Raw genomic sequence first — 23735 nt, forward strand, 5'->3', positions numbered from 1 at the left:
TATAGTTTTGCTGTCTATTTCTTCCTGTAACTCCCTTAACCTCTCCTCTAAGAATTTGTATGCCATACCACTTGGTGCATATATGTTAAACAATGATATTGCTTCATTGTTTATGGTGCCTTTTAGCGGATGTAATGTCCTTCCTTATCTCTTTTAATTAAATCTATCTTTACTTTTGCTTTGTCTGAGATTAGGAATGCTACACCTGCTTTTTTTACTTTAGCTGAGGAGCAACATATTTTACTCCAGCCTTTCACCTTTACCCTGTGTGTATCCCCCTGTTTCAAATGTGTTTCTTGTAAATAGCATATTGTAGTATTATGGTTTTTAATCCATTCTGCTATCTGCTTCTGTTTTATGGGATAGTTCATCCCATTCACGTTCACAGTTATGATTTCTATCTGTGTCTTTTTCTCCATCCTATTTCCCCCTGTTTATGCTTTTATTTCTCCCTTTCCCCTTCCCCTCCTTAATAGTTTTGCTTTTGACCGCCGCCTTCCTCAGTTTACCCTCCCTCTTTATTCCCCTCCCTCTTTATTCCCCTCCCTTATCTTACTGTTTCCCACTTGCTATTTCTCCCCTCCCTTCTGACCACCCCCCTCCCTTTTTTACCCCCTTCCCCTCCTACTTCCTGTAGGACAAGTTAGATTTCTATACTTATCAGGGTATGTTATTCCCTTCTTGAACCAGATCAGATGACAGTGAAGCTCAAATACTGCTCTTCTCCCTCCCTTCTTTCCCTCTACTATAATATGTTTTTGGGCTTCCTCATTTGGTGTAATTTACCCTTTTCTACTACCTCCTTACCTCTTCTCTCATAGACCTCCCTTTACATCTTTTACTTATGTTTTTTATCCTTGTATCAATTATTTTATACAGGTATTCACAATCTATGTGTATCCCTTTCAATCATCATAATAGCTATGCCATTCTCAAGACTGACATATATATGTCGATATATAAAACATACATAAGTTGATATAATCCTATACAATGATGCAAATAATTTGCCCTTATTGATTAATAAGGTTTGTGGGGGTTTCTCCCCATGTTTACCTTTTTATGTCTCTCTTGAGTTTTGTATTTGGAGATCAAATTTTCCATTGAGCTCTGGCCTTTTCATCAGGAAGGTCTGGAATTCCCTTATTTCATTGAATATCCATCTCCTTGCCTGAAAAATTATGCTTAGTTTTGCTGGGTAGTTGATCCTTGGTTGCAGTCCCAGCTCCTTTGCCCTTCGGAATATCATATTCCAATTTCTCCTGTCTTTTAATGTGGAAGCTGAGAGATCCTGCGTGATCCTGACTGTAGTTCCACAATATTTGAATTGTTTCTTTATTGCTGCTTGCAGTATTTTCTCCTTGACTTTGTTGTTCTGAAATTTGGCTGTGATATTTCTTGGTGTTTTCAGTTTGGGATCTCTTTCAGGGGGTGATCGGTGAATTCTTTCAATGACTATTTTGCCCTCTGGTTCTAGGATGTCTGGGCAGTTTTCTTTGATAATTTCTTCGAAGATACTATCAAAGCTCTTTTTTTCATCGTGGATTTCCGGTAGACCAATAACTCTTAAATTCTCTCTCCTGGATCTATTTTCCAGGTCAGTTGTTTTCCCAATCAGATATTTCACATTTTTTTTTCTATTTTTTCATTCTTTACACTTTGTTTTACTACTTCTTGATGCCTCACAAATTCATTAGCTTCCACTTGCTCAACCCTAATTTTTAATGAGTTAGTGTTTTCATTTAGATTTTGAGTCTCCTTTTCCCATTGGTTGATTTTGCCTTTCAGGGTGTCATTTTTTCTCTTTAGATTCTGAATCTCCATAGCCATTTCGCCAATCTTTTTTCCCATATTTTCTTTTAGCTCCCTAATTTAGTTTTTAAAATCCTCCTTTAGCTCTTCCAGCAATGCTTTTTGGGCTGAAGACCAGTTCACATTACCTTTTGAGGTATCAAATGTATTTACAGTGTTATTGCTGTTCACTTCCATATTGGTATTTTGATCCTGCCTGTCTCCATAAAAAGAATCAATGGTCCTCGGTTTTTTTGTGTTCTTCTTCATGTTGGTTGGCCTTTTCCTGGCTTTACAACAAATCTCTGCCTTTGGGGCTTAGGGCTCTTTGTCCCAGCTTTCTTATTCTGGGGGTTGTGAGTCTAGAATTATAGCCTTCAGTTTCCTGAGGTGTGGGGGAGGGGTCTGGCTCCCTGATGTCTCTTTCCCTATGGGTGCTCTCCAGCACTGTTGCTCTTCAGCAATGGTCTCAGCTGTTTGTTGTTTGAGCTGTCTGGCACTTCCCCTGGGGGAGCAAGATTACATCTGGGTTCCTGCTGTTGACCCCTGCCGGGTTCTGCCCCTCTGGGACTAATAAACTTCTACTATTTGACCACTGAAGCCCCACTTCTTTCTCTTCTGTTCCAGTGTTCTTTTTTTTCTGAGGAATTCTCTGGGTGGGGAGGGGAGGGATTAGAGCCGTTTACCTGGCCATTATGTCTCCCAGAAGTTCAGGACGCCACGTTTCATGACTTTGGGCTGCAAGCCTCAGGAGTTGGTGTTTCATGGCTGGTGGCGTTGCACTGCCTCTTGTCGCTTGCACAGACTGCTGTCCTGTGTTGGGAGGCCTGGGGATCTCCGCTAGTTTCGGGTGCCCAGGTTTCTCCCAGCCTGTCTCCCAGATGGGTTTCCCGGCTGGCCGTTTCCGCTTTGGTCTGGAGCAGCTCCGCATGCCGAGCACTCTCCAAGCCTACAGATTCGTGCCTTTGGCCTTTCAGACTCTCCGCCGGCTCGGAAATTTGCCCCACACAGACTGCTCGTGGTTTCTGTCAAAAATATGTTCAAATTCACTTCTTTATAGGAATCTGACAGACCTTGTGAGACAGCTCCAGTAAGATGCTGTTTTCATGCGGCCATCTTGGCTCCACGGTTGTTGCTTCTTTTTAAATTGCTGCTCTCAACTTGTTCTAAATTTTGTGATCCTAAATGGACTTATATAATGAGTTGCCTTTTTCTGTATTCATGCTCCTTCTCTTTTACTTCAACCCATTCTCCAAATTGCTACCAAAATAAATTTCATTATGTTCAAATCTGACCATGTCACTCCCTTAGTCAGCTTCATTGGAACTCTGTTGCTTCTAGGATAAAATACAAACTCCACTGCTTAGCTTTCACAGACCTTTACAACTTGGCCCAAACAACAGATTCTCCTGTTTCTAGTGTTCTCTCCTCTCAAACTACATCTGGCTTGCCTATTGTAAGTGAACAAAATTTCTTACCCCTCCCCTCCTCTTTCAATTGAAAGCAACCTGACCCAGATTTTTTAAAACTTATGGTATATATCTATGCATGCATATACATGCACATGTATGTATATGTATATTATATGCAAACATATATATCTATATAGACAATGCATGTGCAATTTCAGTGTTTACATGTATTTTATATACATATGTATATGCACATGGATGTATATAAACATATACTTATACACATGGATCTATAATTTCTATATAGAGAGACATATATGTATTGCATACATATATGAATCTACACATATACAGGCATATACACATATATGCCTTGAGTTTTACAAATCTGGACAAAAGGTTTTTAAATCGAAAGAGGATGGGAATGAAAATTGCTCAGTTATAGAAGTCAAGCCAGAGAGGTGGGGGGCACCAGAAACTGAGGAGACCCCATTGTTTTGCCTCTGTTCTGAAGGCCTGTGAAATCTATGCCACACACACATACATGTATGTATATGCATATATGTATACTATGTGTGCGTGCATGCATGTACATACATGCTTGCGCATGCATGTGTGTTTGTGTGTAGTTTATTTGAAGAACAGAAGGTTTGAGGGTAGAAGGATGCCATACAAAGAAGGAAGGAAAGAAGAAGCCCATATAAATGAAGGTAAATAATACATATGCATTATTTCCTGTAGAGGGTGGAGCTGAATTTCCTGGAGAGAAAGCTGTTCCTTGTTCTTCAATGAAGAGGGGCCAAGCACAGAGAGGGGGGAGAGAGGGAGGGGGGTGAGGGGGAGAGAGACAGACAGACAAAGAGAGAGAGACAGAGGGAGAGACACAGAGAGACAGACAGACAGATGCAGATGGAGACAGAGACAGAGAGAAAGAGATATTTTAATGTCCTTCATGAGGTGTGTATTCCAACCCTGATCATATGACCATCAATCCTATATTTTCAGAAATCACAGATAAATCTAAATCCAAAGACACAGTCTTCTTAATTAGCTATTTACTTTTTAGACTTTCCTTTCTAATCTGAATCCCCTACCTTCAACTGATAGCAGCGTTAAACAAAAAGCTACCAGTGTTCCTAATACCTTTCTTCAATTTAGTAACCAGAATTTATTTTCTCTAAGGATGTTTTCATGGGTTCCTTCTAAAGCATAACTTGTATTTCTAAGAACTACCATGAGCATATTGTGGTGTTCAGTATAAAATTTCTTTTGAAAATTCTTGTATAATTCCAGATAATTGAAATGAGGACAACAGCTAAAAGCGTTACCACTCACCATGGGGTTCCCAGATACCAACAATTATCTCATTCATTTGACCATTACTTGATTCCTCTTTTTTGGCACCTGTTCATGTGCATCATCATTGATTGAAGAACAAGAAATTCTTTCTCTTCAGGAAATTCAGCTCCACCCCCTATAGCAAATGACTCATGTACTATTTAGATTTTATTGTTCAGTGGGCCTTCTTCTTCCTTTCTTTGCGTGACATTCTTTTACCCTCAGACCTTCTGTCCTTCAATCATTTTTTCCATTTTGTTGGTAAAAAAACACTTCATTGTTCCCAGATTACCTAATGAATAAATATCCCCCAAAAGACTCTTGAGGGCTTTCATTTTCTTTAGCAGACAGACTAATCAGCAATATGGATACCTGTGCAGATATAGCTGTTGAAGCCATGAGAATGAATGTCATTGTCAAGGGAGAGATTAGAAAGAAAAAGAGAATACAGCTAAAATTAACTATGTTTCTTTTTTCTGTTATCTCATATGATCCTCACAACAACTCTGGGAAATACTATTATTCTACTTATTTTTACAAAAAAAGAATTTGACTCACAGTTTAAATAACATGCTCAGGGTTATGCAGCTGGTAAATGAAACAGGATTCAAACTTGCATCTTTCTGATTCTATTTTTTTTGTTTTGTTTTTGAACATCTGTTTTTAAAACTTTGAGTTCCAAATTCTCTCCCCTCTTCCTTTCCCACCCGCCCTCCCTAAGAAGTCGAGCAATTCAACCTAGTCCACATGTGTATCATTATGTACAATCCTTCCACAGTACTCATGTTGTGAAAGACTAACCCCATCCCGCTTTATTGAATTTTCTCCCTTGACCCTGTCCCCTTTCCAAAGTGTTTGTTTTGATTACCTCCACCCCCATCTGCCCTCCCCTCCATCATCCCCCCCTTTTATTTTTTTTTTCTCTTCCTCCCTCTTCTTTCCTGTGGGGTAAGATACCCAACTGAGTATGTATGGTATTCCCTCCTCAGGCCAAATCTGATGAGAGCAAGGTTCAGGCATTCCCCCCTCACCTGCCCTCTCCCCTCCTCCCACAGAACTGCTTCCTCTTGCCACCTTTATGCGAGATAATCCATCCCATTCTATCTCTCCCTATCTCCCTCTCTCAGTATGTTGCTCTCTCATCCCTTAATTTCATTTTATTTCTTCTAGATATCTTCCCTTCATCTTCAACTCACCCTGTGTCTGCTCTCTCTCTTTTACATATACATATATATGTATATATATACATACACATATACATATATATACACACACACATATACACATAAATATATACATACATACAGATTCACTTATATATATATACATAAACATATATATATATATATGCATATTCCCTTCAGCTACCCTAATACTGAGGTCTCATGAATCATACATGTCATCTTACCATGTAGGAATGTAAACAAAACAGTTCAACTTTAGTAAGTCCCTTGCGATTTCCGTTTCTTGATTACCTTTTCATACTTCTCTTGATTCTTGTGTTTGAAAGTCAAATTTTCTATTCAGCTCTGGTCTTTTCATTGAGAAAGCTTGAAAGTCCTCTATTTTATTGAAAATCCATATTTTGCCTTGGAGCATGACACTCAGTTTTGCTGGGTAGGTGATTCTAGGTTTTAATCCTAGCTCCATTGACCTCCGGAATATCGCATTCCAAGCCCTTTGATCTCTTAATGTAGAAGCTGCCAGATCTTGGGTTATTCTGATTGGGTTTCCACAAAACTCAAATTGTTTCTTTCTGGCTGCTTGAAGTATTTTCTCCTTGATCTGGGAGCTCTGGAATTTGGTGACAATATTCCTAGGAGATTTCTTTTTGGCATCTATTTGAGGAGGCGACCGATGGATTCTTTCAATTTCTATTTTGCCCTGTGGCTCTAGAATATCAGGGCAGTTCTCCTTGATAATTTCTTGAAAGATGGTATCTAGGCTCTTATTTTGCTCATGGCTTTCAGGTAGTCCAATAATTTTTAAATTATCTCTCCTGGATCTATTTTCCAGGTCAGTGGTTTTTCCAATGAGAAATTTCACATTGTCTTCCATTTTTTCATTCCTTTGGTTCTGTTTTATAATATCCTGATTTCTCATAAAGTCACTAGCTTCCACTTGCTCCAATCTAATTTTTAAAGTAGTATTTTCTTCAGTGGTCTTTTGGACCTCCTTTTCCATTTGGCTAATTCTGCCTTTCAAGGCATTCTTCTCCTCATTGGCTTTTTGGAGCTCTTTTGCCATTTGAGTTAATCTATTTTTAAGGTGTTGTTTTTTTCTGCGTATTTTTCAGTATTTTTTTGGGTCTCCTTTAGCAAGTCATTGACTTGTTTTTCATGGTTTTCTCGCATCCTTCTCATTTCTCTTCCCAATTTTTCCTCTATTTCTCTAACTTGCTTTTCCAAATCCTTTTTGAGCTCTTCCATGGCCTGGGACCAGTTCATGTTTTTCTTGGAGGCTTTTGTTTTAGGCTCTATGACTTTGTTGTCTTCTTTAGGCTGTATGTTTTGGTCTTCTTTGTCACCAAAGAAAGAATCCAAAGTCTGAGGCTGAATCTGGGTGTGCTTTTGCTGCCTGGCCATATTCCCAACCAACTAACCTGACCCTTGAGTTTTTCATTGGGGTATGACTGCTTGTAGACTAACGAGTTCTATGTTCCACGTTTGGGGGGGAGGTGCCAGCTCTGTCACACCAGCACTACTCCTTCCCCAAGGACCGCCAGCCCGGGCTGGGCTTAGATCTTCAGCAGGCTGTGCACTCCTGCTCTGATCCACCACTTAAGCCCTCCCACCAGGTGGACCTGGGGCCAGAAGCAGCAGCAGGTGTAGCTGCCCCACCTCTGCTGCCCCCGGGACTGGAAGCCGAACCGCGAACTCCTTCCACTCCTGCAGCTTTTCCCACTACCCTTCTCTGCAGTCTTTGGTGTTTTTGGGTTGAGGAGTCTGGTTACTGCCGCAGCTCACATATTCAGGGCAATAGGGGCCCCTCTGCCCCACTCCAAGTTTGGTTGTTCCATGGCACTCAGGCTGGGCTCTGCTCCACTCCGTTCCCAGCTCCCAGCTCCCAGCTCCCAGCTCCGTGTGGGATAGACCTCACCCAGAGACCATCCAGGCTGTCCTGGGCTGGAGCCCTGCTTCCCTCTGCTGTTCTGTTGGTTCTGCCGTTCTAGAATTGGTTCAGAGCCATTTTTATATGTTTTTGGAGGGACTCGGTATGGAGCTCGCACTAGTCCCTGCTTACCAGCCGCCATCTTGGCTCTGCCCCCCCATCTTTCTGATTCTAAGTCCAGAATACTACTCATTACAATACCTGATACTAATTGAGTAGATGAGTCATCAAGAAGGTACATTTTTTAACTTTTAAGACTGGTGAATCATGAACATATCTGTAGGCAGATGGAAAGGAGCCAGGGAAGAGTGAGATATTTGATATGTAGAAAAAGAGAGGGGAAGACTCCTAGCATTAGATGAGGTGGAAGGGATTTGGGTCAAGGTCAAAGGTGAAGAAATTAGCTTGAATAAGTATATACATACATACATACATACATACATATATATATATATATATATATATATATATATATATATATAGCAGGAAGGCAGGGAAGAGGGAGAGAGAGGGAGAGAGGGAAAGGGGGAGGGGGGGGAGAGAGAGAGAGAGAGAGAGAGAGAGAGAGAGAGAGAGAGAGAGAGAGAGAGAGAGAAAGAGAGAGAATGTCGAATAATATTGAATAATGGAGGATGGGCACTGAGGGAGCTGTTTTTGTACAATCTTAAATTTTTTCACACACTTAGAAACACCATCTGTGTAATTCTGAGTAAGTTATAAAGTTTCTGGACCTCATCCTTTGTAAAGTAAGGATTTAGACTACATGACACCTAAATTTCCAGAAATTTGGTTGGTTCTGTGATTCTAGAATTTTCTCTAAAGAAACATAATCACTAACTTGTATGAAAATTAAATTTCTAATTCAATTCTCATTAGCAACTTGTTAAGCTTTAGCATTTGACCTGAAATATAAAGAATAGCCATTTTTTTTCTGTTTCCTCTCTTCCTGGTAGGTTATAAGCTATTGCTTTTTGCATCCTTCAGTGTTTTGCCTCCATTGCTTTGTTCTTAAATTACCTGGGGGAAAGAGGGCAAGACATAAAACCAAATAAATAATTAAATTAGGCATGAAGTAAAAGTAAATATATTTTTAGAAAGGGCTAAAGGAGCTCTTCCATGAGTAAAGTGCATGAGACAATACATGAACTTTGTAAAGTCTATCTGGGCTGTGCAGATGTTTTAAAATACTATTATTATTATTATCTGGGAGTTCACTGTTTTTACAATTTTTACAGTTTAGAGCACCACTTAACACCAAACAGCATTGCTGTTGCCACAGTAAACCCACCATATATTAATGTTCTTTATAATTAAATATTATTTCAAAAGTTAGATAATTAAGTTAGTTTCATTATACATAATAGGGGAATGGAGTCAGAGACAGACTGGAAAGGATTTCTCTAGAAATGTTTTAGTTATTCCTGAGCTTCTGGTTAGGAGTTGATCTGAATATAAATAATTCCAGCACTCTTATTTCCTTAAACATCCATACAATCAAGTAGTATGTGTATTAGTAAGTCTTTCACTCATCCCACGATTCAACAAACATATACTGAATCAGTATTTAAAGCAAAACTAAGCTAGGTTTTATCAAGTATACACAAATATTTAAGGCATTCTATATTCTCAAAGATATCAAAATCTCATAGAGTAAATAAGACATAATGCAAAATATGAAAGTAATAACAATGTAGGACACATGAAATGCTAACAGGGTTCAGAGTAAAGAGAAATAACTTCCAAATTGAGAGGTTATGTCAGGTTTTTTATATTTAATGAATGATTTGAGCTGGATATTCACATAAAGGTAGGGAAAATGTGGGGAGGTAAGAAGATGCATTTAAGGTGTAGGTAATAGCATGAGCAAATATATTGTCATTGGAATTGTAAGGGCATTTTCAAGTAATGTCCATTTTTACAGTACTGTATGGTTTATAAAGGGAAGTACTAGGAAAGAAGGATGGCAAGTTAGGTTGAATCCAGTTTACTGAGGGCTGTAATGTATTGGGTACACTTTATTTAGTCTACAGTGGACAGTGGCATCTAGGTGGGGTAGGAGATAAGAGTATCAGAACTGGATTCAGGAAGACTCTTTTTTCCAGAGTTCAAATCTTTGTCAGGCACTTCTAGCTGTGTGACCCTGTGCAACTCACTTAACCCTGTCCTACCTTGGTACTTCATCTGTAAAATGAGCTGGAGAAGGAAATGACAAACCACTCCAGTATCTTTGTCAAGAAAACCTCAAATGGGAATGGAAAGAGTTGGACATGACTGAAAAATGACTGAACAGCTGAACAAGAGAGCCACTGATGATTTTTTGAGTGAAGGAGTAACATGATTCAAAAAGTACTTAGAAAAAATTAATTTATCAGTAATATCAAAGATGGATAAGAGGAAAGAAAGAGACAGTCCATATTAAATCTATTAAAATTGGTCAAGAAATAGTATGAGTGAGTTTAGACCATTTTTAAGACCAACATGTCCCTTTCTAGGTTCAACTAATCTTTGTGTATTATCATCTCCATTTGAATGTAAGCTGTTGAGATCAGAGATTATCTTTGGTTTTTGTATTCATATCCCAGTGCTTGGCAGAGTGTGCTTGACATACTAAGGACTTAAATACTTTATCATTCATTGTCACTTACAGAACATTTTGGTGGATCACTGAAGGGGGAGAATATCCTGGGACTTGTTACAAAGGCAGTAAAAAAACAAAAAGGCCAATATCAAGCCTACCAAGGTCCACTGGAAATTAAATATGTATATGCACATGTATGTATATGCATACATACATGTGTATAGATATATGCATATATAGACATATATGTATATTAGGAGATATTAACCCTTCAACAGTCTCAATAGAGTAAAGTCAAAAGATATCATATCCATATTGAAAATCATTCATCTTCAGTGAAGCAACTGAATACGAAGGTCAAAACTTGAAGTGGCATGGGGGTGATTGAGTTTCATGACTTATCTTCATGGTGCTCACTGTCCAAAATATTGGCCATTTCTCTTCTAGCCAAACTATTCCAGGTGCCAAACATTTCCCCTACCCCTCCCTCATTTCTCCTCTACATGTACAGGTAGGGAGACTGAAGAATAGAGAAATGATTAAACTAATAAAGAAAATTATTTTCCCAAAGCCACAGCAAGAGTCAAAATAACTGGTAGCTAAGTATATCAAAGGAATAATCTGTGTAATGCAAATAACAAATCAAACAAAACCCTAACAAAAATTTGTTGTACTTATTGAGCAAGGTGGGCTTGCCCAGAGCCCCACAGATAATGTTTTTGATGTTCTATTTTGATGACAGGCCCTGGCTTACTTAAACATGCTTCAGTCTGGGAGAAGCTGTAGCTGACAGGAATGTGAAACTAGGGTACTAAGCTCTTTCTGAGCACTGTGCAGAGCACCTAACCCTATATGGGATTCAGGAAAACATAATGTAGTTTCTTTGTTCATAGTTTATTTGAGAATATGATGTGAAATCATTAGAGAACACTAAAAGATAGTAAATAGCAAAACCATAAAGGATGTGTACAAATGGTGGGAAAAAATGAGGAATTAGAGAAAGTAGATAACGGTGTGGAGAAGAAATGAAATAAAAGGCTTCAGAGAAGATTTGAAATTTGACCTTCCACTTAAAGGATAAATAAAAATTGGATGAGGGAGGTATGTTTTTTGCTGATGGTGGAGATGGGAAAGAGAAAGATGATGCATGTTCCCTTTGCAAGACATTTAGATCTTCCTTATTATCTAATGATTAGAGTTGTGTGAAAATAAAATGGGCTATCTCTGAACGTGGGGGATTTCTTCTTTCTAGAGGTTCTCAAGTAAGACTAGATGATTGCTTTGGGGGGAATAGTACAGGAGAATTTTTTTCACTTATAGGCTATAAGAAATGGCATTCGAAGTCCCTTCCAATGCTGAAATTATTTGATTCTGTGAAACATTCACAAAAGGTCATATTATGTCAATATAAAAGAAAAAAAAACTTGAGGGGCATTTTTAGTTGTTCATTTAGATAAACTATGATATTTGTCATAAGAAAGTCTAACAATCTCTTCTTCTTCCGCTGTTCTGACTACCTAATTGCTAGGTACAGTAGAAGGCAAAACATTGTGAGGAAAGGTAAGTTTGAAATTGACATGGTATAAAAATATAAATGTTACAGAGTAATAAGGGAATGAAATATTTAGTCCCAAATGTTTAAAGCTGAAGATTCCTACAAAACATCCAATTATAAAAAGAAAGTACAAAATGTCATATTTCCAACCATGTCACTTTTAAAACTATCAGTATAGTGCAAGAATCACCTTTCTGGTGATGAGCCAATCTTTTTATGCTTTGCAAAAACTTCACTTTTTTACTGTATGACCTTGAAGTAAAAATCATCCTCTCCCAAATAATTTATAAATATAGAATACCCCCATCTAGCTATGGGCAGAACTAATGCAAAGGTGAACCATCCTACTAACCCCCTCCTCATATGCTGCTGGTTCTGCTAAAATTAGTATAGAGAAGAAGAAAATTAGGCCAGGGTATGTGTAACTAGTGTATTGCATGCTGAGGATTGGGAATGGAGTGATGTAAGACAGTTGTATTTCAGAGAAATGGGAAATTAGACTTCTAGACAGTGACATTTCTTTGAGTGGATAATGGGAAATATGGAATCAGAATGGAGAAAAAGAGTCAAAAATTATAGATAGATAAAGAAAGGCAGGGATGCCATGTATATTTAAAGATAAAAAGTAGGAGAAAAGGGATTAGATACGGGAGGTGGGAGAATCCTCATGCCTCTTTGTCCTGAGTCATATATGGGAAAGGGATACTGGTTTAGAGGGTTTCTGTGAATAAGAAAACAGGTGAATGTTGTAAATTAGTATGTCGGGATACCCCATAGTTTCATCTATACTGAATGTGAGGTTAAACCCTGGAAAACACAAGCGAGAAAAACAAGATTTTGCATTCTCAGGACTTCATGGAAATTTGAGGCACTTGGGTCTTTCTTTTTAGTGGCTGCATACAGAGTCATTTTTCCATGACCCAAGGAATGGACCTGGGGGTCTCAAAAAACAAGACCTGGGAGGAAACTAGCCAACCATGATAAGAAACTTAGTGCAACAGCCTCCTAAGGGTCCATGTAATGACTTAAGCTGAGTCAAGCTGAACCAAGTAATGTGAGGCTGCCAACCTCTTCTACCTGTGATTTACCTAATTTGAATAAACTGTAGTTTATTCCTATAGATCTCAGAACACTGTAGGAAAGCAATTTTGTACTGTAAACAGCTGGGTGACTGTGTTGTGCTGGGGAGAGTTTATGGGAGAAGGGTACAGAAGGAAAGGAAAAGGCCATGATTACAAGGTCTCAGTCTATGGAAGAAAATCTATCTCCTTTTCATTTGGAAATTGTTACCCAGTGGTAAAAAACAACAGGAGTGAAAATGCCAAGGAAACCTTATGTTTGTGTCTGAAACTGTTTTTGCTACACTCCTGCGTTTCTCTGTTGTTTCAAAGTGGAAAATTGTGCCCTTGGAGCAAATTCTTAGGATATGTGAATCAAGGAATGACAAAACTGGAAGGGCTTTCCAGTTTAATACATCCCTGAACAAGAATCCCATTTTCAATTCTACTTGTTGCTGTTCAGTCATTTCACTCATGTCTGACACTTTGTGATCCCCATTTGGGTTTTTCTTGGTGAAGATTCTGGAGTTGTTTGCCATGTCCTTCTCTAGCTCATTTTTAAGAGGAACTGAGGCAAAAAATGGTTAAATGACTTGCCCAGGGTGACACAGCTAGTAAGTGTCTACAGCTGGATTTTTAGATTTGGAGTCTTCCTGATTCCAGGCCTGGCATTCTAACCACTGTACCACCCAGCTCCAATTCTTAAAAAGTAGCAATTTAACTTTTTCTTGCATCATCTCTGGTGAGGGGAGCCCCACTAAATTCCATCTGAAGATAGCCTCTTTCACTTCTGGATGATTCTTATTGTTAGGATGTTTTCCTCTCCATTAAGCCTAAACTTACATCTTTGCAGCTTCTCCTCATTGCTTCTACTCCTGCTCTCTGATCTGTTTATACTAACTAGAACAAAGCAAGTCCTTCCCCTACCTCCCTTCCTGCTAGCCCTTCAAATTATCCTTTGTTTCCACAAGCCTCCTCTTTTCTAAGCTAAACAAGCCTAGTTCAATCTGTCTTCATTCAGGTTGACCAATTGTTTTACCATCTCGGTTGTCTGTCCATCTATCTATCTATCCATCCAAATACATGTATATGCATATACATATATGTATGTGTGTAGATGTATATATAGATACACACATACATATATACGTACATGTATATGTATACATGTCACCAACATATATACATACATGTGTGTATATATGCATGTACATATATTCCAGTTATCTATATTTTGTCTAAAATATTATTCTGTGATGTAACCCCAGCGTTCTAGATGTGCTCTGGCCAGGGAAGAGCCCAGCATCGATCTATTGCTTCCCTTGTTTTACATACAATACTTTTATATATGCAGGTAGAACAGGGGTATTCTAAACCTCTGCCAGGATACTGATATTCTGTCATAGCTTTCTTTGCCCTTTTTGGTTTCCCACATTGACACAGATGACAGAAAGAAGGGGCTGATTTCAGGTAAAGGGACTGTATGGTGATTTTTAGTGAAACATTACCTGGGCTGGAAAGGAACACAATGGAGTCTAAAGTATGTTTGTTCTCCTGCAGCTTTCAGCTTAATTTTTGTGACAGTTATACAGATAAGAGTTAGGCTCTCATTCATTTGAGCTGCTCCTGATTTTCGTGATGAGGGCAAGAGGGACAGTAAGATAGAATCAGTTTCCAGATGAGAGTTTTGGGCTCTACGGTTGACTGGAGAGTCTGAAACCTTGTAGGATTGATTGAGCAAAGTGCCTCAACATAGTAAATGCTTAATAAATGCTTGTCAGTTGATTCCATTTGTCTTTCTACATGCAGATACAATACGAAGACTCATCAAAGTTGCTATAGCACTTTCTAATCTGGTAATGAGTTAGTTATTTCTGTTCACCTCCCATATCACAAAGAGAAAGGAAGCCTACAGTAAGCCATCTTTTTTTATAACTGGTGCAATGGCTGGAAGATTGAAAAGAGGACAAACAATAACTTAAAGCAGTTGGATTTTGTTTGTTTTTACCTTGGGAGAGTCTGGAACTGGGAATAAACAGAATGTGTAGTCCATGTTACATTTAAGTCATGATTATGTTTTTTTTCTGAATATACTATTGTACATATGTATTAAAACCATGGCCTTGAGTGAAGGTGGTTAAATGAAATAAGCCAAGGAAAGAAAAAAGAAAGGTCATAGTCAAGTATGTAGGGCATAAGCCAGAAATTGAATGATCCCGAATACAAAAAATCACCTGGCACATAATAGTCACTTAAGAATTACTTGCTAAGTGTAAAACATAAAAGCAAAGCACTTTATACATATACATATAGACACTCATGGAATAGTGTATTGTCCCCAAAGAACATTTATCTGTTTCAATGTCTAAAATTGTTTACATTTCTTACTCTATCTTCAGTTTAGTAATTAGATTTCCATATGAAGCCAATATCTTGTAATGGATACTTTTTGAATTGTGCAAACAATTGTACTTTTATTTCAAAGTATAGAAACAAAGTTTGAATTCTCCGGATTAATGTAAATGTACAATTTTATAAGAATCGTTCAGAGTGCTTTAACTTACTGTAAAATATTGTATATAATTCAAGCATAGGTCCAACTGTCCTGTGGTAATTGTTGTTAGATAATTTAAGTATTTAAGGATAGAATGACAGATGTGATCAAGACTATTCTCTTATAGAACTGTTAATTCTGTGCACTTGATGAGACTTTTGATTTTAAATTAAATGGCATCTTTTTTGTTAAAAAAAAAAGAAATACTAGCTAATTGATATCCTTGATCCTCCAGCATAATATTCTTTCTGGAAAGGAAGTAAGGTTAATCTGGAATGATTTATTTTTTGTAAAGTTATGCTTCCTCTTTGTGGTTCATTGCTTCTTTTCTAGGGGTGCACTGACCATTTCTTTAAACTATTCTAGAATATCAGGAATCAAAGGCAAAAAGGCTAGTCTATACACTTCAGACAATTCTCTGACTTTAATAATTTAGCCATCATTTGTCATTTTCCAGTCCCAAAGGATTTCTGCCATATTCTGTAATCTTTCTACAATGGCCCAGAAACCACATCTGCCAGGTCCTTCATTCCCCTGGATGTGGTTCCTCTGGACCTTGCAATTTGAATGCATGAATGTTAACTAGGTACTTTCTTATCTCCTCCCTAATTATCTAAGGTTTCAACTCCCTAAAGGCCAATTTGTTCATGGACTTTCCATTTTGAAGATCATTATCCGTAGCAGAGAAGGCAGAAGCAAAATGAGGTTCTCTGACTTCTCTCCATATGTGATTAACATTATCCCTCCTTTTCCAAGCTGCAGTCTTATTTCTTCTGTGATTCTCCTCTTTTCTCCCTTATAGTGGGAGGAAATGAAAACAAAAAGAACAAAAGCAGTCTTTTTTCATGAGTGTTGTCTGGCTCGGTCATCACATTTTGATCTTACATGCTTTCAAAAGCATTTTGCCAGGGTCATATACTACTTTCATACTCATCTCTTGTAATATGCCCTTATTTTTGGCTTTTGTATATGTCTTTAAAAAATCTTAAGTGAACCATTCCTTTTCCTTCTTACTGCTATTATTTCTTTTCTTATGTCTTCAGAATTGAATTCCTAGGTTCTTCTTGTTTCTTCTGGACCAACTTTTTCTGCAGAATTTTTGTCCTAACTATCCTCTTTTTGAACCCTTTAAAATTTGCTTTTCAGAGATCTAGGACACATTTCAGATTATACTCAGCTTTTCTTTCCTTCTCCATCACAAATTGTCATTTTTTTCTTTACTCCAAGTATCTTGTTATTTTAACCTCCAACATCTGATTTTTATTGTTGGTGAGAAGAGGGTATAGAGTAGTAATTTTCCTAGTTGGTCTCCACTATTTATTATAGCAAATCAAGGAATTCTAAGATATTCTTTTTCATCAGACAATTGAACTGATATATGGGGAACAGGATTCATGCCTCCACACCAAGATTGTGGTTTCTTTCTCAAGTTCTCATATATCTTCTCTCTTTGTCTTAGGAGGTTGCATTAAATTTTGATGACAATACCACTTCTGCTTTTGCCTCCACTGCTCTGCACCTAAAATAGTTTGAACGAACTTGACCATAGTTCTCCACTTTGGTTACTGAATTTACTCACATTGTGTATATCTTTTCAGTATTTAATGGTTTACCCACTCTCCTTTACTTATCTTAAGAGGCAGGACAGCAGAGTGGATAGAATGCAGTGATAGACTCAGAGAGAGAATGGCCTAAGTTTCATATTACCTCAGACACTTTTAAGTTATATAACACTGGGAAGGCTGCCCAACCCCTCTTGGGCTAAGTTTCCTCACATATAAGGAGGAGAAAATAGCAGTGCCTACCTCATTGGTTTGAAAGAAGGATTAGATGAGATAAAGTATATGTTTAGCTCATTTTAAGTTCTTATTTCTTCCTGTTTACTACTCCTACTTTGAATATTTGTGTATATGTATGTATGTAAAGGTATTTGTTTATATATATGCATATACACAATATGATACATATCTATACATATGTGTTTATCGACATGCGTATATGCACACATACATACACATAAGCACATACATACACATATATGTGCATATATGTATATATCCATATGTATCCATATACACACATATATACACACATACTTGGGTTTTATTGCTGGCTCCTTTCTTGACTCTTCCTTAATTTACATAAATTCCCAGAAATAGACAAGGCATAGTGTAAATTGATTTCAAAGATGAAAATTTGACAAAATGCTGCTTTGAGGGCAAGGTCTCAGTTTATCTTTATCATTAGCAACCAAAACAAATATTTTTATTTGATTTGATTGGTAAGGTCAGTATTGTGATACTTTTGACACTAATAAAACTACTAGAAAACCATAGCAGAGTGATCCTATTATCCCTGATATCTTTTGTGAATTACAGCTATTTGCAAAATATGCAGAAATTTTAAGTGTTAATTTTATGCTTAGAACTGGATAAACATAATCAAATTCCTAACACTATAGTATTATAACATGTAATTATTATAATATTATAAGGATGCCTTTATATACCTAATTTCATCCATAAAAAGTAGAAGATAGGGGCACAGAAACAATCAACTATATTTGCTCAATACTTCAAAACACATAAATACTATTTTCTTTTATCAGAAATCTTCCACTGGCCAGAGAACTAGCCTTAGAAAATCAGAATTCCATTTTGAGTTACTGTGAGGTGAATGCTATCACTATTGTCATCATCTTCATATTTCTGTGGTTTTCTTTCTGTTTTTTTTTTGAGGGGGAAGGGAGGGCAATTGGGGTTAAATTACTTGCCCAAGATCACACAGCTAGTAAGCGTGTCAAGTGTCTGAGGTCATATTTGAACTCAGGTCCTCCTGACTCCAGGGTCGGTGCTCTACTGACAGCGCCACCTAGCTGCCCCGTATTTCTATGTTTTACAAAACATTTTGTAAATATTCTCATTTCTCCTCCCAACAATCCTGGGAATTGTGGTATTATTATGTGCATTTTATAGATTGAGAAACTGAAGCAGAGTTTTTTCTCAGTCATACAGCTGCTAAGTTTCTGTGGGAGGATTTCAATTCAGGATTTTCTGACTCCAAAGCCAGTGCTCTACCCATTTTGAAAGAAGACCTAGCAATTGTTTTTCTAAGGACCAAGAGAAAAATACGATTTGAACTGCTGAAATCTGAGGCCAGTCTTTGTAAAATATGTAGGAATTTCTCTATAGATTTAATTTCACTAGCCAAAAATAAACATTATTCCAAGAAAGGCAGGATATCCTGTGCTACTCCTACCAGATGGTTCTCCATATTTAACATCACTTTTTCCCTGTCTAGATTGAAAATTATTCAGATTACTTTGTTTTCTTCCCTGAAGGGGCACAGCAGAGATCAATGAAATGCCACTTCTGAGATGATGAACCATGATCTCTGCTTTTACAAGCCAAAACAACTTGTTAATCCAATAGCAACAATTTCCAGACTCAGCAAAAGTAAAACAAAACAAAAATAAACAAACAAAAAAATCAAACCAGTTGAGCATTTAATTAAAAAAAACTTGACTGTCTGATTTTTCAAATTTTCAACCAGTTTTCTTTGGCATTAGGCTAATACAGCCGTGGATGCAAAACAGTATTAGGATACAGATGGCACTGCTTCTTCACTGTATCTGAATATACTCCTGGATACAATGATCCTAACTGAGATGGAGGAGAAAGAGAAAGCTGGGTTACTGAGGAGACATGACCGTCATTACAGACAAGGTATAACAGAAAAGGTATAACTCAGATAAGCAATTTGCTAAAATTGTCTGACTTTCAGCAAGAAACAAGACTGGATCACAGAATATTGCAACTCTGTCTGCTTCCACCAGAGATCATAATTGGGCTATGATTTTTACAACAGGCAAGTCTTATTATCAGAGGACTCAGACTGGTAAAAGTTTAGTAACACTGATGCCCCAAACCTGAAGATCATACAAACAACATTGAAAAATGATTTTTAAAATTTCTGTGCATACACAAAGTAATATATGTAGTACACTTTCTTTTCCTCTTCCTATTATTCTATACTTGAAATGATAAAATATTTTAGAAGGTTTAAAGCACTTTTGCATCCTAACAAATAATAATCCTTTTCTGGAAATCCTTACTCCATTGGTATTCTGTTTAATTCTATTAATATACTTTAGATGATTATAGAAATGGTTTCAGATGAAAAGATGTAATTTATGATTCAAAAACAAGTAGAAGCAGTAGTTGTAAATCAAGCTATTGCTTGATCTGTGGAGGGCTAGTTGGATTAACTGACGTCAGGTTTCTGAAGAGACAGTTTAGGAATTCTGCCTCTTTAATGGCATTCATATGGTAAGCACTTCTTAAAGGACTGGCCAAGTGACAGGGAGATTCCTGTCTAATCTGTCTCTGTGGCACTACCGCACTTCCTTGTAAAAGAAAGATATTTAAAAAGGAGAGAAGAGGCAAGGGGAAAGAGTGAACAGGGAAGGGAATGGGCAAAGAAAAAAGGGCAAATAGAAAGGGGAAGGGAGAATGGAAATAGCAAAGGGGAGAAGAACTTTTTACAGAAATGGGGTTAAAATGAAAGCTAGCCAATTGACTTTTGGGTTCTACATTGTTACCTCAAACTAAACATTATTTTTACTCAAATACTGACCCCATTGAAGACTTTGGTTTCTTTTTACTTTAGATTTTTGGAGATAATTAGATTCTTTTATTTAACATTTAAGGAATTTTCAAGTGCAGTTTACTGGGAAAATTTTCAAAATTCTTCACTTTCTTCCTTCTCCAAACTGAGTATTCTCATAATGACCCAAAAGAATAAAAAATTACTTCTATGTTGCATGAATTTTTTAATTAATTCGCTGTATTCCTCTGAAGTTGATATTGTTACATTATGTAAAGCATATGGTTAATTTAAGGTATTCCATGATTGTAACATTGCCTTTTAGAAAAGTTTTGTGATCATTTAAAATTGGTAATTGTTTTCAAAACTTAAAATTTCTTATTCTATCAACACACCAGCATTCATTTATTTATTACCTACTCTGTGCCAAGCATCATGTTAGGCATTGGGGTCACAAAAAAATTTCTAATCTTATTAGTCCATAATCATTTATTCATTGAGACCATAATAGATCACGCCTTGCTCCTGCTGGATCCAGTGGTATGAAATGTGATATATTGCTTCCCCTAAGAGGAGGATATAGCTCTTTCAGAGAAGGCTTAGATACCAAGACTTAATGCATTGGGGCATCTGGCATTTTAGTCTGTATCTAATTGTGTGAAATTCTACCTATTCTTCGCAGGTCTCCTGCATTTCACATTGCAACCCAATTTCATAGACTCCAAGGAACTATCAATCATGTAGTTCAACCTTCCTTATTTTCCAGATAAGGCAACTGGTGCTCATTAAAGTTCACTGACTTGCCCAAGGTGACACAAGAAGTCAGTCCTAGTGTTGGAATTATAATGATTCTGTCCTTTCCACCTACGGCACTTTGCCTCCCTTTTCTGAATTTTTGCAGCATCTCTTACAACTCTCATACCCTTACCACACTCCAAACTTTTGATATTTATATATAGGGAGCACTGTTTCCCCAGCACATCTATAAATCTTTTTTCTCTAGCAGTTCTACATCTATGATCCTATTATGTCTTTCTTCAAAACCTCACTCCCAACACACACATATTAAACTTTTTGAAGGCATGGACTTGGTCTTCTTTACTTCCACGTAGGCCTCACTGACTTGGACAAAATAGATTCAATTAAAAAAAAGAGTTTGCTAAACAAATATCTACAAGTGTACTGAAATGGAAAATAGAAATGTTTAGAAACCTACTAATGGTGATTTTGGAATATTCATCCTGAGACATCTCCATTAAATAAAAAAGCTGACAAAAATACTTAAATATATGTTATATAAATTGAGCCTCATAACCCTGAGAGGCTTTTCAGGTGAGAAAACTAAGCCAAAAAAAATTAAATGAAGCCCACGGTCACTTGGTTAGCAAATGTCAAAAGATTCAAAACCATATCTCTTTGAATCCAAGTCTAGCACTCCATCTACATTATAAAACAGACTAGCTAACTATAGATAACTGCTGCCTCTGAGAGATTTTAATATTTAGGATCAAAGAACAACACAGTCTTAGAACTGCAGGAGATCATTCTGGTTATTTTATCCAACCCCTCATTTTATAGAGGGGGAATCTGAGGATTGGAGAAGTTATGTTGCTGGAGGAAAGGAAACCCACCACATGGTTTATTGAGGTCTCTGTCAGCTTAAAGATGCTCTCTTTGGAAAACTTGTTTACCTTTGCATATTAACTAGCACTCTGTACAATTAATGATTGGGAAGAGTAAAGCCAGAGCTAATTCAGGCCGATCAAAGAAATTATGCAAGGAAAACTACTAAAGAGCATTCTACGGACTGTTTTTGTTATAATTTGAATCTTAAAGGAGAAGAGCTTTTGAATGTTCAAGACTTATGTAATATTTCAAGTCTCCTTTCAAAGGAGACTTTTTTTCTTTCAAAGGAGGCTTTTTTCCTTGTTATAACCAAGAAATTATATTTGGCAATAAATCTTCAACTTCCTAAATTCTTGAGATAATTTATCAAATCAGTGACTATTGTTAGAGAATTATATTTAGACAAGTAAACACGAAAGACTTAAGAAAGTTTCAATTTGAGGAAAAAAGTCTGTAGGATGAGAGTCAGCATGGTGGTGGCATAGTGATTAGAGCACAAGACTTGGTGTTTGAAGTCTGATTCATTTACTCCCTACCAGCTATGTGACCTTGGGAAAGCCACATAAGGTTTCTAAGCTTTGAAAAATACTTGCACAAAGGCATATGCAAACCACTTTTAATATATGTGTGCTACATAAGTTATGTAGAATACACATCAAAGTGTTTTGTATGATATCTACTCACACAGTATACATAGAATATATCATATTTGTTGTGATATTTTGTAATGAAATATTATTATGAATGACAAAGTGAATAGTGTGAATATTAATATAATTGAATATTAAGGGAACAGAAACACTTGTTTCTCAAAATCAGTATTTAATTAAACTTCGATTAGGTATCTTTCTGATACCTAAGGAAATATCAATGTAAATATTAGTGAAGAAGCAAAATCAAAATGAAGTGAAATCTATAGAGATGTAGGACTTCTTTCTTTGGGGTGAGTCATTCTATATAAGCTTTAATGTGAGATTATTGTGTTTTATTTTGGGGGGGGGAGATGGAAACGAAGAAGAAAACAATAATATAATAGAAGTGCATGGACTTTCAAAAATGTGACACTGTACATTAAGCAGAGTGATTAAACTGAGATATATGTGATTAATCTTTAATTAACACCATTGAACCCAGAACTTGGCAACTAAAACTAAATGTAATGAGGCTGGCAGGATCTTTTGTCATATTTGTCAATAAAAAGAAACCCTATAGCCCTGGAAAGAAACTCTGGTGAATTCAAACTTCCACCGAAAGCAAAAGGCCCCTATCTACTTGCTTCTCCCCAAAATTTATAAAACAATACACATATGTATACCTATAAATGTAATTTGCATAAACATATGCACATGCATACATATACCTATTCACATACATAATACAATCATAGATTTAAACTAGAAGGGCCTCAGATGTTATTTGGTCTGACCCCTTTATTTTAAAATGAGAAAATGGAGGCCAAGAGAGAAAGTAATCAGTGAAGTGGTGGAAAATAAAATATATAAGAAAATATTGGCAGAGGCATGGGCTTTTCATGTGAAAAAGTTTTTAGCTGACGATGTGACATGGTTACAACAGTTTCATAGGTGATTGTGATCTGATGCTACAATAAAAAGGCATGGTATTCATAATGATGGAAGCAATAATCTTGTAATTCTGGTCAGGCCAAAATTGAAGCATTGTGTTTGCTTACAGGAGCCATATTTTAGGAAGTATGTGTATAAGAAGGTGAGGGTACTACAAGCCACTCACTATAAAGATAGTTTGAAAGAGTTGGGGAATTTTAGGGGAGAATGATGGTGGGTGGAATATGTGAAATAGGAGAGTCAGGTTGCATAAAAGGAATAATTTTCTAATTGTTGTATTTGTTGAAAAATAGAATATGTTACTCTGAAGGTAATGGCTACTTCATCACTGGAGGCCTTCAATATATATAGATTGGAGTAGATTGCCTTTAAGGTCCCTAACGATTCTAAATACTTAACATTAAATTAAAAAGACCAAATTATATTGAGCAGAAAATGGAAAGTACACCTACAAGTAGGGTACCAAAGTACCCTATGGTTTGTCTTTAATCCACTAAAACACAGATGTCTATAAAGATAACTTT

Source organism: Trichosurus vulpecula, chromosome 2 (assembly GCF_011100635.1).
Source record: "Trichosurus vulpecula isolate mTriVul1 chromosome 2, mTriVul1.pri, whole genome shotgun sequence".
Taxonomy (NCBI): Eukaryota; Metazoa; Chordata; class Mammalia; order Diprotodontia; family Phalangeridae; genus Trichosurus; species Trichosurus vulpecula.